This window comes from Mesocricetus auratus, unplaced genomic scaffold (genome assembly GCF_017639785.1).
Source record: "Mesocricetus auratus isolate SY011 unplaced genomic scaffold, BCM_Maur_2.0 Super-Scaffold_100054, whole genome shotgun sequence".
NCBI lineage: Eukaryota > Metazoa > Chordata > Mammalia > Rodentia > Cricetidae > Mesocricetus > Mesocricetus auratus.
Genome location: NW_024429231.1, coordinates 622230 through 627971, shown reverse-complemented (window position 1 = coordinate 627971; position 5742 = coordinate 622230).

Below are 5742 nucleotides of genomic sequence, written 5' to 3'. Positions count from 1 at the left end.
TTGTCAGGCTGATTTCTTCTAAACGTCCTCTGAGCAGGATATTTGGTTCTCACTTCACAGACCAACAGATGATGATGCAGAGGCCAAATTTCCTGTGGGAGGTTGCACAGCCAGGAGAGGCTGGACTTGGATCAAGGCTAGTCAGATTGCTTAGTCCTTCAGAAAGTTTAGGCCTCTGCTCAGCTCTGAACCTCGGAGACCAAGTATAGTGCTCACAGGGCTGGAGGGAGGCATGAGCACGCTCTGTGTATCACACACAGCTCTTAAGTGCTATGTCAGAAAACCATTTGAAAAAAATAATGCTTTGTTGGACATGGTGGTACATGCCTTTAATCCTGGCACTTGAGAGACAGAGACAGGTGGATCTTAGTAAGTTCAAGAGTTCAAAGCCATCCTGGTCTACATAGGGAGCTTCAGGGCAGCTAGGGTAATAGAGAGACCCTGTTTTAAAAAATCCAAATAAATTAATGATAATAATGTCTTAATTTATTCTCTAATAATATATTTTGATCATATTTTTTCCTGTCCTCTAACTCCTTCCAGATTTTTCTCAACCTCCCTATCCACTCATTTCCATATTCTTTCTCTCTCATAAAATAAAGGAAAATAAGATAAGCATAGAGTTCATTTTGTTTACGCTGACTATGCTTGACCATGAGGCTTGTCCTGAGATAAGGTTGCTATACCCAGTGCTGCACCATTGAAGAAAACTGATTTCCCTCTCCAAGTAGTTATCAGTTTCAAATAGCTTATTGGCTGGGGGTGAGACTTTGTGTCTGTTTCCTAGTGTCCACGCTGGGGTTTTGTCTGCCTGGAACTTGGGCGGGTCTTTGTTCATGCTGTTCAGTCTCTTGGGAGTCCATGTGTGCATCCGTCTTGTTGTGTCTGGAAATGCTGTTCCCTGTGAGCCACCCAGCACTTCTGGTTCTTACGGTCTCTGCACCCCCTCTTCTCAATAGATCCCTGAGCATTAAGAGGAGGGGTGTGATATACATATTCCATCTGGATAAACAGATAATGAAAATACCTTTACACATTAGAAGACAATCCAGCTGCTTAGAACCATGAAATCTGTAGGTAAATGGATAGAGCTAGAAACAGTCATCCTGAATGACATAGCCCAGAAAGACAAACATTGCATGCTTTTCATCATGTGTGGATGCTAGCTTTTAAGCTTTAGCTGTGTGCTTTTCACTTGACCTTTGAAAACTCCATGGGGAGCTGTCACTCCGTCCAGCACTTGAGAGTCTGAGACAAGATGACATCCTGTTTGAAGTTCAAAATTCACAGTGAGTTCAAGGACATGATGGGCATTTTGGTGAAACACTCAAAGAGAGGGCTGGGGTATGGCGGGGTGGCACAGTGCTGGTCTAGCATGCACTGCTTGAAAGGCTGTGAGTATAGCTCAGTGGTAGAGCTTCTAGAATCCTCCAGAGAACCCCAAGAGTATGGCTCAGAGGTCGAACCCCTGTCTAGAATCCCCTATTGAGGAGCTGGGGGTGTGGCTCAGTGGTAGAGCCACTGCCTAGAATCTCCCAGTGAGGGGCTCAGGTGTGGCTATTCCTAGCAAGTATGAGTCTCTGAGTTCAATCCCCAGAACTAAATCCAAATAGATAAACACATGGAGCTGGCCTATAAACACACACCTGAAATTCCAGCATTTAGAAGGCAGAGGACAGGCCTGGGCTACACAGCAAGTTTCAGGTAAGCCTGGGAAAATACCAAGGCCCTATCTCACCACAACAATAATGTAAATATAAATAAAGGAGGTAAGAGAAGAGGGAATGCAGGGTCTCTACTCCATCAGCTCTAATAAGTGCTGCAATAGCTTTACCAAGAGGACTGACTTCCCAGACTACTTTCTGTCCTCAGACGTGTTGCAGTGCACTTTGCTGTGTGGTTAAAAACAAACAAGCTTTGGAACACAGCTGCTATAGCTGTGTGTGTCCTAGAGCAGCCCCTTGGGGAGGAAACACAGCTCTTGGCCCACAGCCTTGGGCTGAGGCCCTAGGCAACTGTTTGCTTTCACTGCATGCCTCTACCCTTAGCATGAGACTGAGGCAGGAGGAGCTTGGGTCTGAAGCAAGCCTGGCTTATATAGGAAGACCCTGACTCCACAAAGGGGGTTGCCTGAGAACGGAGAGATGGATCAGAGGTTAAGAGCACTGGCTGCCTTTCCAGAGGACCAGGGCTCAATTCCCAGTACCCCCATGGTTGCTCACAACCATCTGTAACTCCAGCTACAGGGACTCCAATGTTCTCTTCTAGGCTGCATGCATGTAAGTGGCATACAGACATTCACACAAACATACACATAAAATTTAAAAAAAGGAAGCAAAGTGTTTTTTGTTTTTTGTCTTTTATGAGACAGGGTATCTCTGTAGCCCTGGCTATACTGGAGCTCGCTCTGTAGACCAGGCTGGCCTCAAACTCACAGAGATCCACCTGCCTCTGCCTCCTGAGTGCTGGGGTTAAAGGCGTGCGCCACTATGCCCATTGATAGCTGAGTTTTAAAAAGAGGGCTTCACATAGGTTAGTGGTGCTCTCACTTGGCTAGAGAAGCCTTTTTGCAGTGAGCACAAAGACTCGTAACTAGTCAAAGTTTTGAGACTAAGTGACTTTTTCCAACATAATATTTTTATTTTTGTCATTTGGGAATTTCACACAATGTACCCTGATCACCACTCACTTCCCCATCTTCCCAGGTTTACCCTCAACTTGTGCACCCGCCTCTCAAAAAAAAAAAAAAAAAGAAGAAGACAAAGAAAAGAGCAAAAAAAAAAATACACCAAGTCCAATTTGTGTTACAATATACTCACCGGAGCATGGCCAAACTCCCAGTGGCCAGTCCCTTAAAGGCCTCCCCACCCTCCCCACCCTCCCCACCCTCCCCACCCTCCCCATCCCATCAGAATCCATCAGCTGTGAAGAGCTACACTTCAGCATCCCTATCAAGTTTTAATGGCTCTCTCCAATGGCTTCCTGTCTAAACTCTCTCTCTCTCTCTCTCTCTCTCTCTCTCTCTCTCTCTCTCTCTCTCTCTCTCTCTCTCTCTCTCTCTCTCTCTCTCTCTCTCTCTCTCTCTCTCTCTCTCTCTCTCTCTCTCTCTCTCTCTCTCTCTCTCTCTCTCTCTCTCTCTCTCTCTCTCTCTCTCTCTCTCTCTCTCTCTCTCTCTCTCTCTCTCTCTCTCTCTCTCTCTCTCTCTCTCTCTCTCTCTCTCTCTCTCTCTCTCTCTCTCTCTCTCTCTCTCTCTCTCTCTCTCTCTCTCTCTCTCTCTCTCTCTCTCTCTCTCTCTCTCTCTCTCTCTCTCTCTCTCTCTCTCTCTCTCTCTCTCTCTCTCTCTCTCTCTCTCTCTCTCTCTCTCTCTCTCTCTCTCTCTCTCTCTCTCTCTCTTTGGAGGTGGCTGTTGTCCCAGAGGCCTTTAGTCTCTCATTCCCAACTGTGAATCTGCAATCATTACACTGCAAAAGAAGCTTTTGCCCTTTATAGTCAGCAGTAGCATGGACTGCGGACGTCCGCATGGTTTCTGGTGACAGCACGAACTATAGACATCAACATCGTCTTTGGCAACAGCACAGGCCTGTCGTGGACTGTAAAGAGAAGCTTTTTCCTTGAGAGAAGCCTTCCCGCCAGCCTGGTTCCAGAGCTGCATCAGTCCCAAATAAACACACAGGAGGCTGTATTAATTATGAAGCTGTTGGCCTTGCTTGTTTCTTACTGGCTAGCTCTGACTTAAGTAATTACCCCATAATTGTTAATCTAAGTATGTCTCTTACCGGAGAATAGTTCCGGGCTCCTACCCCATGGCGTTACATCTTGAATCTCTTTGTGTTTCTCCTATCCAGAGTCCTTCTGGACTCCTAGTCCCTCCTATCTAGATTCCCTATTGGCCAGACAGTGCTTTATTGACAAATGCACAGGACTTCCCCAACAGTGGACTATTTAACTGGCAAAATATGTGTTATATTTGTTTATGATAAATTTGTTTAATTATGAAAAGATGTGTTGTTGTTTCACCTTGCCTGCCTAAAGCACGTGATTGGTTCAACAAAAAGCTGACTGGCCAGTAGCTAGGCAGGAGAGGGATAGGCAGGGCTGGCAGACTGAGAGACTAAGTAGGAGGAGGAGTCTAGGCTCCAGAGAGAAGAGAAAGAGAGGCACATCCTGGGCCAGAAGCCAGGCAGTCACCAGCCAGCCAGACATAGAGGCAGCAGGGAAGTAAGACATCCAGAAAGAAGGTAAAAAGTCCCTAGGCAAAATGTAGATGAAGAGAAATAGGTTAATTTAAGTGAAAGAAAAAAGCTAGCTAGAAATTAGCATAAGCTAGGGCCAAGCATTCACAACTAATAAGTTTCTGTGTCTTGAGTTGGGAGCTGGTTGGTAGCCCAAAAGAAAGTCTAGTGCACAGGCCTTGTCCATCAACATGTCCCTTGGTGGTCACACAGATCATGGACATCCACTGGGCCTCCAGCAGCAACGGGGAACACAGACCTCCTCTGTCTAAACACAGTTCCTCCTCTTTGCTGCACACACGCCTATCCAGCCGGCCATCTTCCCACCTCTCCACCACAATTCGTTCATTAAAGTGGCATTGCAAACTATGTATGTATATATTCGTATGTATGTATGTATGTATGTATGTATGTATGTAGTATATGTGTATGTATGTATATGTAATTTGTCCAAACAGCTTTACATGCAAATACTTATTGCAGTGGGTCACTGGTCTGGTTCAAGTTTTCTGCTTTCTGAAGGACCATAAATACTGGATTATCACTGAGAATTGTCTCAGATATCCTGTTGTTGCCCAAGTCAGGGTGATCTGGATGCTCCACAGGACATATGGGGACAGGATCCTTAAGAGCTCCAGGCCGCCACACACCTCCCTGCCTTTGGTGCCAGCTGCCCTGGGTGGGGGTGGGGGAGGTGCTGCATCCCTGCTCCCTGCTATCTCCTTTCCCCAGCACGGTGAACAGCATGGACCGCAGCAGCATTGGCGCTGTGCTTGGGAACAACCATATTCAGTAAGGACATGTTTCCGTACCAGCTCCAAGCTGCTGCAGTGGTTCTACACTGCAGGTCAGTCCACTGGCCAAGGACTGGCCCTGTTCAGTAATACCGCGTTCTTACCCACTGCAGCCATGCTCCCATGCCAGTGCCCACCCTTCACTGCCGTGTCCCCAGTCTGGCCATTCTCCACCAAATGCACAGCTGTGCTCCTCCAGCTTCCCTTCCAATTTTGTGAGACCACTTTTTAAAAGCATCTTCCCATAAGATCAGCCTGGTCTTAGTTGTTCGGAGACACTGTGGGTTCTGTAAGGCTACGCTTCTCCCCGCAGAGCCTCATAGGTCTCTCGGTGGCAGCCACCATCTTGGTGAAATTAGTGACTTTTGAGTGCTCATCCCTAAATGGGACATTGGTACCATTTCCTCTGCCACCTGAACACCACAGAAGAAGAGGCAAAAAGACTCTAACAGCTGGAAGAGGGAGGAAATGCTGTGAAATTGGTAACTATGGTTAGCTGAACAAAAGTTAGCCAACAAGATCAGTCCACATTACAGCACACAGGGCTGACTGGAATTAATGGGTTACTGAAGATAGGATGGGGACATACTGGAGGGACAGGGTCTCACTATGTAGCTCTGGCTGTCCTGGAACTCACTCTCTGTAGACCAGGCTGGCCTTGACTTCACAGAGATTTGCCTGCCTCTGCTTCTGCCTCCACGTCCCCAAGGCTGGGA